General features: G+C 44.2%; 1 protein-coding gene across 1 annotated transcript in view; it reads right to left on the bottom strand.

Moving 5' to 3' along the window:
• Positions 1 to 3610: 3610 nt before the first annotated feature.
• Positions 3611 to 16814, bottom strand: part of SH3RF2 (SH3 domain containing ring finger 2) — a 135040-nt gene continuing 121836 nt past the window's right edge. The window contains exon 11 of the mRNA XM_061189791.1: positions 3611 to 4330. The gene's annotated coding sequence lies outside the window, so the exon portion shown is untranslated. The remainder of the gene's footprint in view (positions 4331 to 16814) is intronic.

The raw sequence follows: 16814 nt of genomic DNA, 5'->3' as shown, positions 1-16814 counted from the left end.
GTAAATATCAGCTATTATTACTATTTACTGTTACCTTATATTTGCAGCAAATGATAATTCCCCATTTACAGTTGGGATATAAAGTTTTCTATCAAGTTTTAGGTTAAAATTGAGTTAATTAAAAGAAGAACATTAGGTAAATAATAATATAATTGGTTGGTGGATAGGGCAAACATTATGAAGGTGGTAAAACATGAATTGTATTGAGTGCTTGTATGTGCCAGGCACTGTTCAAAGCACTCTACTTGTTTTAAGACATTTCATCCTTAACATCCCTCAGGAAGGAGCTATTACAGCTCCATTTTCCAGACAAGAACCTGAGTCACAGAGAGGTTAAGTAACTTGCCCAAGGCCACACAGCTGGTAAGTGACAGGCAGTCAGACTATTGAGGCTGTGCTACTAACTCCTGCACTAAGCAAGCAGAGAAAGTTTCTGGCTGAGAGGCCTTCTTGGGCCCTCGTGTTTGCACAAACCGGAGTTTGCTCTAGGGAGGCGAACTCAGCCTGGTGAGCTCAGCCTGGTGAACTCAGCGTTGAGGGGAAGTGTCACTCACCCCCGCGCTCAGCCATCCCCACTGAAACTAAGCAATTCCTGTCTGACGAAGGACTCCTCTCAGCCCTCCTTTTGGATGTCCAGGGCAGCTGCCAGGGGCCAAAGCTCTTTGGGAACAATAAAATGCACAATGTTGACATTTAATACATGATATACTCCCTGCTCCAAGCCAGCTACTGAAAACACCAGGCCTGAGGGATGGGTCTATTAAGTGAAAATAAACCTCTTTTATTGTTTCATGCAAAAACACATATTGTGCTTCACAAGCTTACAGCTGGGAACAATATGCATTTTTGGCAAAGGAGACTTGGGTGACCTCTCCACTCTCACATGATGACCCCTCACTGCGTGAAGAGTAGATGGCATTTCACGCACCGGCTGCTGGCCCAGTGCTTCTCTTGGCTGTGGTCAGGGGGGGTCAGAGGTGCAAGCGAACCTCTCCAGCAAGGGAGCTCCCTTTTCCCCTTTGCTTCTTCTGATCAGTCTCGGTGGTAGAGCAAACTTAACACTTCTTTAGAGCCACAAACCCAAACAAATAAAACTCTGGGCTCTGAAAGCATTGAGTCTGCCAATGAATCACGGAACATCAGAGAATTGATATGTGGATGGTTCTTTGAAAACGGATGGTGGAGAGTGGTCCTGAAGAAAGGTGGCTTAGGGCCATGACTTCTAGTTTCCCCTAGAACATGTCAAGTCCATGAAGAAAGAACTTAACAAAAATATGTACTTCCTTCCCAGCAGAAAAGTTATCCAATGCCCAGTGCTTAAGTGAGAGACAACAAATTTGATCTTAAACTTCCCATTTCCTCAGACTTACAAGAAGCTGTCAGTGGTACAAATTTGAGTTACCCAACAGTGGAGGCTTCTTCTCTGTGTTTTTCTTCTCACTGGAAAACTCCTTTTGATTTTCCAGGATGCAAAATGTGGGACGGATCTCTGATGACTCCGTGTGGGCAAACAATACCAACACATATGCAACAGACATTTCAAAGTAATCCATTCAGATTATTATAAATTACAAAACCAGAAAACAAACAAATGAAACCCCACCAAACCTTTTCGCTTTACAGTGCAATATACTAATGAAGAATAAGATGCCAGCCCTGGAACTCTCTATTTTTTGGAACGAAGATATGAAAAGTGTCCACTGCCCTATAAAATAATTTTTATATGTTTATATATTTTACATATCTAAGGTTTATTTATACGATAGTTGATAATGACTAACATGTTATATATACCCTTTTTATAAACATTATTCACATACCTATTATGTCATAAAGATTGTCTTTTGGTCTATTAAAAACATTGTACTGAAAAAAGAAGCAGAGACAAAAGAGTCTATAGATTTTCTGCTGATACTTCCATGGAGGAGTGAATTTTTCTCCTCTTCCATTTTCTCTTTCCTCCTTTTTCCCCCTAAACAACACCCTCTCCCCCTGACCCAGCATGCAGGAATAAGAAGCAACAATTCCAGAAGATGAAACTCAGACTTCATGGTTAGCAGACTATTCTCCGGTGCATTTCTGGGCTGACCTCATTCTAATCATTCTACTTCATCCTTGGCTGCATTCCCACCACCTCCAGCACTTTTTGACCCACAACAATTTGGAATATATATGCTGGAGCTCACAGTCTGGAGATGAAAACTTTAGCAAATGGGGGAGCTTTTCGTACGCTTCTGAGTTTGGCTGGGAACAAATCATAGTCTTCATTTTGTGCTTTAGAAAAAAATATTTGGTTTATTTGGCTAAGCAGTTTCAAAGGAAAGCTAAATCTTCATGAAACCCTCCATGAAACTATAAGACATGGAAAGTTCCCAGAGATGAAAAAACAGCAAGTGTAAAATTAGGAGTGGTGGTTTCTTGTTATTCTAAATGTGAGAGGGGGAAGCCAGTCTAAGGAGAAGAAAGTCTGAGCGAGAGGGCCTTGGGGACAAAGCTATAATTAGCCAATGTGGTCTAATGGTTTCTGGGCATTAAAAGCTGTGTTGTTCCCCCATCCCCACCCAGCTTATACAACTTGCTTTTGTGTGGACACCTTGCCTATACTTAACCTTTCTGTATATCACCTATAAAACTAAAATTCCTTCCAACTCTGACACTCTATGACTTTGCCCTGGCAAGTGAAGTCTTTGAAACCTATCTATAGGTGGGTTGTAAGGCCTCATGATTGTAACAAGTAGATGCCAGAATCTGAAGGCAGCATCTCTCTATTCATTGCTCCTGAGGCTAATGAGGAGCCAGCCAAACCCGAATTCATTCCAGAGGAAATGGAACCAACATTTAGTCACAGTAGTTCAGAGAAAAGGGATGACCGACAATTGGCAGTACCATCATGGACCACATGTAAGAAGGAGGTGTTGTCACTACATTGGCCTTTCTGTGGTCTCATCATACTTCTTGCTTCTCACTCACCTCTTGGCAGATAAAGCCAATGCTGTGGGGCTTCTTGTTGCCTATTATCACCTTCCCCTGGGGTTAACCAAGAGAAGGCTATGATTAAGAAGTCCATTAAGTTAGTCATCCCATTAAGACACGGGTGCCAGTTTGAGCCCTGCAAGTGACAGCTTCACACAGAGGGAAACATTTCTGTAACCACAAAGTACAGTCCTTACTCAGCTCATGGTTTGGCTTGGCTCCTTACCAGCAGGACTGGATGAAAGACTGGGGATGCTTCAGTGCAAAATTATGATACTGAACTTCAAAACCATCTATCAATGCATCTCCAAATCATGCTGCATTCCTGTCATTGTCTTTGATAAACAAGGTGGCATGTGCTTTTAGAAATGAAATTCTTATTGATGTCTTAAGATGGGGGAGAAGATGAAAACACATGGCTCAAAGAGTCTGGGGGTATTTGTGCATTTCATTTAGCTGTACAATCTCTCTCTCAGGTTAGCACAGATAATTTAAAATTTATATTTTAAATTATAGTTTTTTTGAAAAAGAGGGGTAGAATATCTTCTTTTGACTTCTTTAAGATGACTTATTTCTGAACAAAAAAGCCTGCATGGTTATAACTGATTTTTATATCTTTAGACTTGAAATAGCCTCTCAATAAGCACTGCAGTCTGTGGCATCTCTCTTATAACATCATGCATGTTTCTTGTCTGAGATTATTTATGTACTAAGTCCTTATTTCCTTGATTGGTATAGTCTAACAAGAACCCTCTGGATCAGAAAGTGTCAGGGTGGAAAGACAGAACGGAATTGGAATGGAAAAGAATGTGGATGTGGTGGAGTGATGCAGGATGCACAGTCAGGGGAGGGAGTGAAGGCTGGGGACGTTGTGAAGAAGCACTGGCCTCTCTGGCTTGAACACCTGAGAGGAGAATATTATGCCATCCCCTGTACTGCTCTAAATCTGAGCTGGAGCGATAGGCCAGACACAGTGTTGGGAGGCATTTGATGTCCGGTCTTTTCATTTGTCAGTTAGGTGCCAAGGTGTGAGAAATTGGCAAGACAAAGTTTGGCTTTGACAGCAGAACAGAATAACAGGAGAGCCAGGAGTCTGGTGTAACCTGTAGCGGCACATGACTCACGTGCTTTTCTCCAACCTGGCCCGCCACCCATTGATACTGTGGGAAGACAGATTTGCTTTTTCTCGTATTACCCTTCTGTTTTGGAAGCCAGCCTACTGGTATTCCTGTACCATCCCTGATGTCCAAGGAGTATCACATGGTCCACAGCTCTGTACCGAGCGGTTTCCATTCAAGCAGACGATTTGCTCTCTTCAGTATCTGGTTATTGCTAGCTCCTCCTGGGAAGGCGGGGTCTGTGAAGGTGAAAAGGATTTCAGAATCTATTGTGAATGCAGCCTGGTTAGAACTATAGTTCTTTAAAATTCTTAAGTCTTTTGGGCAGGAGTTTGTCTTTTCGTTTCACAAAAGAGATGTTGTGTCCTCCGTTCATCATATCGGGAGGTACACACTATCTATTTCCCCATTACTGGGGATGCTAACTTTGATCTTTTGGTTAAGGTGGTTGTCTACCAGCTTTCTTCACTATAAAATTGTTATTTTCCCCTTTGTGATTAATAAATATCTTTTGAGGAGATACACTGATACACTAGTTTTAATACCATTGATGACTTTTGCTCGAACCATTTGTTACTGCAGTGGTTGTCAAACTGGGATTTTAAAAAATTCCATCATTCCTTCTACATTTTTTAGTTGGCACTCTACTGTAAGGAAGAGCTTTTCCTTCTCCCTCATTTCTTTATATAGTATGGACTCAGGGATTCCTATTTGATTATTTGTAAGGATTATCATCCATTACTGCCCAAAATGAATAATCTGAATCTACTGATGAAGAAATGTCAGACAAAGCCTAATTGAGAGACATTCTATAAAATAAATGGCCTATATTCTTTGAAATGCCAGGATCACGGAAGACAATGAATCTTGAGGAACTGTTCCAGATTAAAAGAAACTAAAGAGATATGACAAATGCAATATGTGGTCCTAGATGGGATCCTAGACAAGACATCAAAATCTGTTTTCTCTGTAAAGGAAAAGGATAGGACAATTGGATAAGATCTGTAGAGCAGTTAATAGTGCTATACCAATGTTAATTTCCTGATTTTGGTAATTGCATTGTGATTATGTAACACCCTTGTTTTTAGGAAATACACACTGAAATGTTTAGGGGAAAATGGGCACTTGATTTTTAGCTTACTTCCAAATGGTTCAGAAAAATTATATATATAATTTATATTAAATTGTAATTTAATAATTAATTAATATATATGTATATACATATATAAAAGAGAGAGAGGATCAAAACAAACATAGTAAAATGTTAATATCTAGGGAACCTAGTTCTGAAGGGTATACAGGAATTCCTTGTACTATTTTAGCAACATTTCTAAAAGTCTGAAATTATTTTAAAAATAAAGTTAAAATTCATGAGCCCCCAGAATTTCTCCAAAGCCTCAAATATTTTATTTTTGATTTCCAAACCCAACCTGCATTCCTGTCATCCCCACACATGTAGCCAGTGTCCTCCCCTTCCTGCCTAGCCCCTGGTGCCTTTTCTCTTCCCGAGGCTGAGGATGCCCAGAAGGAAGTGCAGCCAACACTTGCAGCTGCCCCTTGTCCAGGTGAGGGCAGGCGGTTTGGATGGGCATCACAGGAGCTGGCTGCTCTCTGTGACTTTGCTGCCAGTGCTTGGCTCTTGGCCCTTCTGAGTGCAAATGAAGTCCCAACTGACCATGCTGAAGGGGGACAGGAGAAAGCTAAAAGGATGATGAGAAATTGGTCCAATAACATTTTAAAATATTTGCTTTCTAAAAGACCCAGGCTCGGAGTTTGTCCACAAGTGAATTCCCATGAAAACCCAGTAAAACGGGAAATAAGTAGGAGAGGGAGTTTTCCATCTCCTGCCCTATGTCTTTCATTTGGAGCCTGATTCCTTTCCTATCCAACGACTCCTGCTGATTTAACAGGCCAGTTTTGTCTTTGGGGAAATTTTAATGATGATCACAGACAGGTTCATTCTTTGCGGGGTGGCACAGGACAGCTGGATCTTGCAAGCAAAGTTTATGGGAAATATCGGTTTGGGGAGTCTGACCAAAACCCCCCCTCTCCAAAGGCAGAAGCATGAATCGTGGTTACAGAGACTAAGTATACTGAAGGAGCCTGAGTTTTCAAGCAGGCAGCCACGTCTGGGCTAACAGCTGAGCTTCTCTGTGCTCTCAAGGCCTGCCGATGCAAGACAGGACTTACTCCTTTGCGGGCGTGCTCCACTCAGAATAACAGCAAGTAAGAGCCATTGGAGGCTCCAGGTGGCTGCTTCCTATTCAACGGGAGAAGCAGGAATGAATAGAAAGCCTGTGATTACGAGGACGCATTCTGCGTCCCATCATGACAATAAGTTACACAGGATTTGGAGTTATGCTGTCTCCATCGTACACCCCCAAACACAGGCAGGAGTTTCAGCCTGCTATTCACAACTTTTAGCCCTAAGAAGGGAAGACACCTGTGTTAGACATAGTCTGCTTCTCCTCCTGTGCCTAAGTGGGTACCGGCACTGATGCTGGGCACCTGCCTTTGGAGATGGGTCAACCCGTTGCTATCACAGGGGGCCTGGAAATGGCTGCTTTGATCTGCACATCAGGCCTGGCATCAGCAGCTGGGGGCATATCCCTCCGAGACTGGAGGCAAGGTGATTTGAGACAACTGCTTCTGGATCTCAAGGGAGTAGTGGTGGTTTGTTAGCTCTTTAACTACCTTTATTGTGACGTAGCATTTCTGAGGGTGAGCGCAGGGACAGGGAAGTAATAAGGAAGTAACTGCCACGGGAAGGCCAGCTGCCACATGAATCAGATCTTCCAGGTTGTGCTAAATGATGTAGAAAGAACTTCAACTCTGAGATCCACTGACATTTTAATGGACACTCAAAAATCCCATCAGTGGCAGGAGGTGTGAATTTACCTATGGCTGGCGTTGTACAGTACTGGGTAGCAGCTCTTATCAGTCCTGTGTCTACAGGCCAGGGGTTTTAGGATTAGGCAGGTAATAATGCTTTGTTTATTGAGCGCTCAGGGGAGAGGTCTGCTTGAAGTAGAAAACCCTGATGTCTGCAGGAAAGCTTTTGTGTCTCATCTTAAATGAGGTGGCAAGCAGCTAGCAGCATCCACTGGAATCCGATTGCCTGGGTTTATTCCCAAGCTCCACCAAGTCCCAACTGTCCCATGGAAACTATTTAATCTCTCTAGGTCTTAGCTTCTTTACCTGTAAAATGGGCATAGTAATAGTATTTACTTTGTATGGTTGTAGTGAGATTTTAAAATCAGTCAATATAAGTAAAGCACATAAAAGTGTCTGGCACAAGGCAGGGGGTCTGTCTATCATCGTTGGCTCAAAAGTATTACTATAAATTAAGAGACCTCTTCAAGGCTATTTATTATGTTCCTGGTTCTTGATTATCTCAAAGAATGGAAAACCCTACAGGTGGATACAGATCATTAAACTGGCTCATGGTCACACTCATTACTGGAGTTTCTTTTGCCTTAAAAACCTGAATAGAGTTCTTAAAATTTTACATCCTAATCCACAAAATGAGGATAACAATAGCTCAGTATTTGCTTTATATGATTGCCATGAGAGGGCCTCTATTATTCTTCCTATTATATAGATGAGAAAATTGAGACTCAGAGAGGTGAAGTGACTCGCCCAAAGTCACACAGTGAGTCACACTTGAGGTACAATGGGTGTTCTGATTCTATAGCCTGGGCTCTCCACTGCTAGGCCAGAGAAAGGTGAGCAGAAGAGAATGAAGGAGGTGGGGGGTAGGGAGGAGGAGGGAGGGAGGGAAGGGGAGAGGGAGATTCGCAACTAATAATAATATTCTCGGAATGAGTAAGTGGGCGTGGGAATTCAATACATATATCCTAATGATAACAAAGCAGATGACGTTTTATGCCTTGTCTACATAATTCGAAACAACCATTTTGACTGCTTAGAAAAATGAGATTGCTTTTTGCTTGCTGCAGAGTCATGGCTTTAAAGAGCTGTGAGGGCCAGTCCCTTTGGAAGGTGAGTACTTAAGATCCTGCAGTCCTGGAATGCTAGTGCCTGAGCCAAGCCCCTTGTTTGAGAGGTGAAACAGGGCTGGAGAAAATGGAAGTAACTTGCCTCTAAGCTTGTGGCATCGCCCATAAGTTCATCTTTCCTGTGAAGGTCCTTCTTGGCAGGAAAAAGAGGATTCATTTATTCTCCAGTTGTTCATTCAACACATATTGAATGTATGATCAAAAATGTTTGATAAATGAATGAATTTCCTTGACACTTTGAGCTTGTTCCTCTTCATCTCACTAACTGCATGTCCGATTCCTTCTCAGTCTTCAAATCTCAGTTGAAATCTCACCTCCTTGGAGAATCCTTTCCTGGCCACCCTACCCAATGTCGTGCATACCCCCCAGCCATTCTCCGTCCCACCTCTTTGTTTCCTTCATAACATCTGTCATATAGAAACAATCCTGTGTGTTTAATGGTTTACCATTTACTCCCGTTCATGAAGGCAGGAACATTACTTGCTTTGTTCACTGCTGTATCCCAACTGTATGGAACAAAACCTCACACACAGTAGATGCTCAATCAATATTTGTTGAATGAAAATGAATGAATAAATGAAAGAGGTGACACTGATTTCTACCCAGGAAGAAAACATTCTGTGACTTTAAATGGAGATGGAGTGAGAGCTAGGACTTTGGCCTGGAGCCCCTTGGTCATAATGGCGTGTCCAGCAGGGGATTAACTAATCAGCACATGCATTTTCTGAATTACAAAGTGTGCCAGGGACATTTAATTTCTGTCAATTAGCACAGAGGAGGAGGGGTTGTTATCGAAATCACCAGCCAGCTGGAAGCATGTCCATGTCAGACCTATTTGCAAATCAGAATGGACATTTCCTAAACCTTGTCAACCTTGTGAAGCTGCAAGTAAGTCCCCAGAGGCGCAGCACCAAGGTGCTCACCGGCTGCATTCAGGGTCACAGACGACCTTAAACCTCAAACCTTCAACAGATGAGGAGGTGAGGTGATGGGGACAACCAGAAGACAAAAGACTGATGAGGGTTATGGCATGAGATACATTTAAAAATAACTGTCATATTTCCTCAACCCTGGTGCCACTGACCAGCTGATCTGAAAAGTGAAGAGAACAAAAAAGCTGAGATTTCTAGTCTTACAGAGCCAGCCCCACTGCTTCCTTTCTGTGACCTTAGACAAGTGATTTATCCTCAGAGCCTCAGATCTGTTTGATCTATAAATAGGGGACAATAACACCCAACTCATGGGATTGTTGTGAATGTTAAATGAGAAAAGGCATGTAAACAGTCATGATAGCTAACGTCACAGAGCATTTTCTATGAGCTGGGCACTGTGCTAATGACCTCATGCCCGTTATCTCTTTTAATCCCCACCAAACCACTCAAGGAAAGCACAGTTAGAACCTGCATTTTGCAAGCAAGGGGACTAAAGTTTGGGAAGATTAAATGACTTCTCCGTGATCACACAGGGAGGAAACGCAGAGCCTGGATTTGAATCCCGGTCACCTTGACTCACTGTGCTTTTAACCACCCTGTAAATGACCCTCTAAGGGGTTAGCTCAGTCCCTGGCATTTAGTAGCCATGTAATAAATGGTAGTTAGAAGATTCTGTTCTTATTTTAGCATTTCTCCTGATCACCTGCCTTTGTCATGACTGCAAAATTCACTGCTAGGGTCCCTTCTGCACGCCAGCATCTGGCCTATCTGTCTCACTTAATCTTCCCAATGACTCTGTGAAGTGTTGATTATTGTTTTCACTCTTCAGATGAGTAAAGAAAGTCTCAGAGAGGTTAGTTAACTTGGTCCAAGGTCAGACAGCCGAGAAATGGTGGGGCCAAGATTTGAGCCCAGGGACATGTGATTCCAGAGCCCAGGTGGTTTCCTCTTCATTTCTCCATGCTGCCATCTTTCAGAATCGGTTTCACCTCAGTGGAGCTCTCCTGACAGCTGAAACACTCCTTCATTACTCCCTGCTCTTGCTTCTGAGCCTAGCTCTTTCTTGTACTCTGTTTTTGAATTGTGCCTCCATTCCCACTTATGGGTAATAGCTACCATTTACTGAACACTTTGATGTACCCCGTATCACCATCAGAGCTGTACATGCATGATCTCGTTTAATCCTGCTGAGAACCCTATGAGGTGGAGGTTCTGATTCCCATTTTACAGATGAGAAAGCAGGTTTAGGGAGGTGGTGTAACTTTCTCAAGTTGCTTCAGTCATTTGCCAAAGGAAACCTAACTAGTAAGTGACAAGCTGGGACCAAACTCCAGATGATTTGGTTCCAAAACCCGTCACCCTAGCTATTATATTATATTGTTTCTCCATATCTTGTAAAGTTCTAGTGGATTGGGAATACAGCTAGAATAGCTACCCCCAAATCCTTGTTGATTGATGTTTTAAAATTTAGTCCTCTACTGGAGGTCTCCATGAAGAAGGTCCAAGCTATCAAATTTGCCAAATCTGAAAAGAATGTAAGCTTAAAAAAGAATTCAATTTATAAATAGAATGTGCAGGATGGAATATTTGGAAATGTGGTTCTGATATCTACAATTCAGCCTTCCGTTCCAAACAGTATGGCGCCTTCCGGCTGTCTGACTGCTCTGTCCTTTGTCATGGAAGCTGGTGCCATCTCTCTCGAGCTGTGACTGACATGTTCTCCTCAGGCAGTGTGGTCCTCCAGCTCTCTCCTAGACAGAGATGGAAAACATCTCCCAAGGAACTGGGTGGGGAAGGGGTAGGGATCCAGGTACAACCCTTTGAAGGTGATATTTATTTGAATTCCTCTTTGGTCCTCCAGGCGTTTTTGCTGTCTCCTTATGTTTTGATTCACGCTTGCTTTTGCTTATTTGTGAGAGTCTCCTGACTGCAAATAGTTCTCACAATCCTCTCAGATGGTCCAGGGAGTTGTTTTCATGGGAAGGACATTAGGATGGCTCTGGCCTCTAGGACACGTGCGACTGACAGCAGTCAAACTCTGACATTGCAAGTGGCCTTCATCAAGTCGGTCGTTCACCCTAGCACTGATTCTAACAGCATTAACCAAGGATACACAAAATGGCCTTTGCGAATGCATTTTGCCTTTCTCCCTGGGTCTTGGCTGGCATTCTTTTAGTCCTTACCAGGCTGCAGCTCTTGTCCATCAAGCAGTGACCCTATCTGCATAATTAGCTTGCATCTGTGGGTGTGTATTTACCCCACCCCCACCCCCAAAAGCAATTGCCTTTGAACTTCGGAAAAATACCAGCATGGAACAATGGAAGGTGTCAGCTCTCTGAGCCCTCTTGTTCCCACAGAGAAGATGAAAGTGGGGGTCATTTTGGACATCATATTCCCCTTCTTCTGGACTCTGTATCCTTTAGAGGAAGTAAACTCAAGAAGAGGGAGAGATCTAGGGAATGCAAAATAATCATTGTGTTTTGATGTCAGTGATCCAGAACCACATTGCAAGCTTTGGTTCTTTTTCAAGTCGCTGGGCTGCGTCTGGCCGCCCTTGCAGCAGGCGTAGATTTGCTTTTTGGATTTCTCTGTACAGAACACTCTCAGTCACCTTATTTCCCACCCCTACTTCTTGGATGATAAGACCCTTGTATGGGTTGGCTAAAGAGTCCTTTTGGGTTTTTCTGTAAGATGTTATGGAAGAACCTGAACGAATTTTTTGGCCAACCCAATACTTATTCTCTGGGAGGGCTTGACCCCCTGAGTTAAACCATTCCCCCACCCCCATCTCCATCCTCATCCCTGTGGTCTCAGCAGCACACACACATTTGTGCAACCTCTCCAACCTCAACCATGTTATGTGTTTACAGTTGCTATTGAAGAAGAGGGACGTGGTGATTTAAGATTAAGGTTTGGACTTAGAGTCCTGGGTTCTAGTTCTTGTTGCCTTGGACAGGTCATTTGACCTCTGAGTCATAATTCTAATCCCTAAAATGGAATAATAGCAGTACCTGCCTTCATAGGGTTGGGTAGGGTTGGATGGCATAATGCATGTACAGTGCTTGGTACACAGTAGGTGCTCAGTGAATGGTGACAATTATTGCTGGATGAAGAATCAGTAGTCTCCCTTCCATCTCAAACTAATTATGTGACCTTAATCAAGGCATTGAAACATCCTGAGTCTCAGTTTTTTGATCTGTAGTCTGGGGACAAAAATAACTTTTCTCTGCACTCTTCACGGGGTTCTTATAAGAAATTGGTGGCAGCAGCAGCCAGATCTGTTTTAGTTTCAGAAGTTGAGGACCTACTCTGGTGTTTGCAGTTGGCTACCCAGAGGCTCCAGGCAAGGCCCAGAGGAGAGCTAGCTAGAAAACCCTGTACTCAAACAATGCAGGCATAGCCACAACCCATATTTTCTCTCTTCAGGAGCAACAAGGTCTCCTAAAACAGCTGTACTTGGAAGAATTCTTGTAAAAACCCCTTTAAACTCAAACTTCTCAAAACCAGACATGCTGGCGCATCAAAATCTCAATTCCCAGCAATGAATCAAAGCTTTAGAGTCCCAGTGACAGAAGCCAGATGGGAGTTCAAATATTCAGGCAGGGTATCTATGGCCCCAGGTTGCAATATTTGCTTTGACTAGTGCTTACTGAGTACCTCTATGAGCTGCACTCAGAGTTCCATATGGTACATGAGTGGGAAATTTACAAGGGAGGGATAAGCATGGAATTCAGGATAGTGGTTGTGAAGGAAGTGGGGACGTGGGGAAGGAAGGAATGGGACTGGGAGAAGCACACAGCAGGTTTCAATTATTTTTTAAAAAGCTAGGTGGTAGGTATATGGTTATTGGTTTTATGATCCTATATATTTCTATAGAACATTTAATTATAAAAGGGGAGAAAAGCAGAAAGGAGCCCCAAATCCAGAAAAAAGTAATAAGAAACAACATTCTGTGAGGGCCATATGTATTTTTATCTATCCTGGTAACAACTTTATTCCTGTTGCCTCTCAGAGAGCCTGGTCCAGAGTACGTGATGAATTAACTGTTGTTGAATGAATGGATGGATGGATGGATGGTTGGATGGGTGAATCTAATGCTCCTCCATCCCATCATCTTTGATCCCACCTCTGCTGCATTCCATTTGTCAAAGTATAGGTCAATAGGCAGAAGGGCTTCCTGGGAACATTTTGTTTCTGCTCTGGTCTAGGACACAGTACTATGGCCTGGCCAACAGCAGGTGGCTTTGATCATCATTTAACATTGCTCTATTTCAAGCAAAACGTCCTTGTGAGATTTATGCTCAGGGACACCAACCTGCTGCAGGGCTCTCTGGAGTTAACTCCTCTGGCTTAGTCTTGCCTGCCGAACACATTCCCCTAGGTGACTGCCTTTCAGGCTCACCTAAGAGGTTTCTGTAAGTGCTAACACTCCTTTCACTCAGCCCAAGGGGGAACTGGAGTCTTTACTCTCAAGACTAAGCAAGAGAAGCATCAGTGGCAGCAGCTGCTGCCCCAGGAGAGCCCAGCTTGTTAAGCACTTGCTCCCAGCTGGAGAGGCTTGAGAGGCCCTCGTTATTCAGCTTCTCACTTCCTGGGAAGGGAGTCAGAGGCCGTGGGGCTGCCTGTGTGAATAGGGGCTGGGGAGAGGATCAAGATGGAGGCCTGCTCATCTTATTGAAGCAAATTATATGCTTCCATACCTGCCAACACGATGCCAGAGGAGCTGGGAAGCTGAAGTGCATTACTTATGCCTATGAAACTCTTAGCTGAAAAAGGTAGGTGAATAGGCATGGAAATGCTCATCCTCCAAGTCAGCTGCTTTCCTAAGCTAGGGGCCTGATGAAGGTGCTTGTCGGGGGATGACCAGTGGCCAGGATGGGGGTTGGGAAGAGTGTCAGGTTTGACAGCAGTGCTCTCAACCTCTGGGCCTTATTCTGTATAATAGGGTAACAGTCAAGATATTTAATAATCAGTATGGCATAGGCACTAGCCAATCAGCATGAAGAAGGGCTTTATTGCTGGAGGTCTCAGCTGCAGCTGGCCTTAGCTTTTTAGCTGTTGGATGGGAGAGCGATGGGGAGGACGACATGGAGAAAGGGCCAGGGTGTGGGAGTGGGGAGAGGTCTTGGGGAGCTCAGAGCATCTACTATTCACCGATCAGTACAGGACGATTTCAATATATTAACAACCAGTGAGGCCCTACTCCTGCTGAATGTCAGATCCAAATGTCAGCTCTGCTATACCACATGAGAAAGGTGAATTTGATTCTCATACTTTATGTGCCTCAGAATCACTTGGGGAGCTTGTTGAAAGCACAGATGCCAGTCCCCACCTCAAAACTACTGAGCGACACCCTGTAGGGCCCTGGCTCGGCCCGCTATGCTCCTGAGGCCTGTGTGCCTGGATCGGTGGATGTCTAAGGATCCAGCTCTAACTTTCAAGGGGTTTATGAGGCCTCTGGGAGATGAAGTCAAGCACACGGTCTCTAGGGGAACACGCCCACTTCAGGTGCAGGTCGTGTGAGTGAGTGAAGCAGGCTACTGGGGCTGCGTGGCAAATTGAAGAGCGCATGTCCATTTCACGGCAATTGCAGCCCCACCAGATGCCTGCCAGTCGGGAGCGCGGGCCTGGTGTGGACGGGCCTTCCGAATTGTCAAGGGAAGTTGGAAGTCAGTGAGTCAGCTCTGCATCTCACCAAGTCACAGGTAGGGCGTTGCTTTAAACTCTTCCTGCTCCAAAAGCTCTGTCTGTGGGAGGGGGAAGGGTGGAGGAGGTGTAGCTTGTCCCACGCGAGAAGGGAAGGAGACAAGTTTTAAGTGAGGACCTTGATGCTGCTCAAGTCAAGTGTGACTCCACCATTTCCTTAGGTGTGGCCCTCAGAGTCTGTCCTCAGCTGGCTGCGCCCCTCCTTCACCTCTCAGATGTCCCCCCTGCTCTCTGCCCCCACCCCCAGGAAGAGCCTGCCCTCCGCAGCTTTCCTAGCACTGAGGTGTCAGGTCTGATCACGGGGTGAAGGGGCACCTCTTCTAGGGACTCTGAGTCTTAGCTGAGGGGATGGGGCTCTCACAGGATGGAATATCTGGCTTCAGACGTGAGGTGCTGGGGATCCAACTGGGATCCTGGGAATGTTCCACAAAGAAGTAGATTCCTCTATACTTAGGTACAAGAGAACTTGGCTTGATTGCTACGTTTAAACCCATTGCCAAATGCTTCTTTCCCTGCTTGGGCACCCTTTCTCCCACCCCTTTGCCTGCCTGACTCTTTTTTGTCCTTCAGGACTCAGACTGTGTTGTGACCTCCATGACTAGGCTACTTGGTCTCCTTTTAGCACCACAGCCCTGGGCAGGCCCTTGTTTTAGACTTTCTCACCTGGAATTTCGATGGCCTGCTTCCTTAAGAACATTCAAGGCTCACATTTATCAGGTGTTCACTATGTGCCAGCACGGTTCCAGTCACTTTATTATCTCAGTTAACCCTTACAATAGCCCAGTGAGGTTGGCTCTATTATCGTTCCTATTTAAGAAGACAAGGCTCAGACAGGTTAAGTAACTTGCCCAGCATCACATAGCTAGCACGTGGTAAATGAAGGTTTGGACCCAGTCTTTGTGCAGCAGAGCCTGCAACTGTAACCACTGCATTATGCCACCTCCTTGCAGTTTGAAGTCAGTGGCCTGACATCAAGGATGGTCTCTTGGTTCATGTAGCATAGTCCCAAGTTAGGCTCTGAAGTTAGATAGCCTGAACTCAGGGTGAGGGCAGCTAACAAACTCGCTCTGTCACTGTCTGTGGCTACCCTTCAAGCCTCAGTTTCCTTGGCTCTATAATGGGGACAATTGTACTTGCCTTATAAGGTTATGGTGGACGTTATAGGAGAGGATGTATCTCTTGTTCTTATTGCAGTACCCAGCTCATAGAAATATCTGAAACATGGTGGTGGAATAAATGATGGGCAGTGCCCAGTGAATTCAACTTGTACTGCCCCTTTCAAATCCTCATATGTCTCCGCAGAGATGGGATTTGGTTTGGGAGGGAGTGAGTCTGATGCTGGGCATGCGGGAAGAAGGCTGGATGGAATGGGGATGGCCAGCCTCTGGTGTTGTTTACATTTCTCAGAGAGGTTACTCTATAGAGATCGTGGACAATGGGAAGAATATTCTGTTTCATTTGGAGGGTATGGATTGTATCTTCATTATGCCCAAACAACCTGCTTTTCAGCCACAACAGTTAAAAATTAACTGGCTCCATTGCTACTGAGGCACAGACTAAATGTTTGGTTGGCTGGGCATGCCATGTATCTGCCACTCTGGGTGTAGATTGCTAAACTCATTAACTCACCGAGAGTGCTTTTTGGGGTAAATACGAGGTGTAAGTACTCATATTTTGACAAATCATACAATGCCTGCCTGTCTTTATGACTTTTCCCCATTTCTCCATCTGGATTACTATATTCAGCTCATTGAGTCATGCAGTTGGGCCTGACGATTTTGTGGAATAGACATGGGTCACTATCACACAGAAACACCAGGGCATGTGACCACATTGGCTCTTCCAACCCCAAAGGTCTGACACAGGTGCAGTATTCCTTGGCAGGATTATGGTTTTGTTTTTGTTTTATTAAGGTCTGGAAAAGTCTTGACAATTCAATTTGCCAAGTGTGTGGTTGGTATGTAAAATATGGATGTTTTTAATCCCAGGATCTTCAAGAACTGTCCAGGGAGAAGGTCTAATTAGACCTGCCTTTTTTTTTTTTTTAATGACATCCAGGCTTAGTA

The sequence above is a fragment of the Eubalaena glacialis genome, chromosome 4 (assembly GCF_028564815.1).
Source record: "Eubalaena glacialis isolate mEubGla1 chromosome 4, mEubGla1.1.hap2.+ XY, whole genome shotgun sequence".
Lineage (NCBI taxonomy): Eukaryota > Metazoa > Chordata > Mammalia > Artiodactyla > Balaenidae > Eubalaena > Eubalaena glacialis.
Note: the sequence above shows the minus strand (reverse complement) of the source record. Positions and strands in the feature narration are given on the sequence as shown.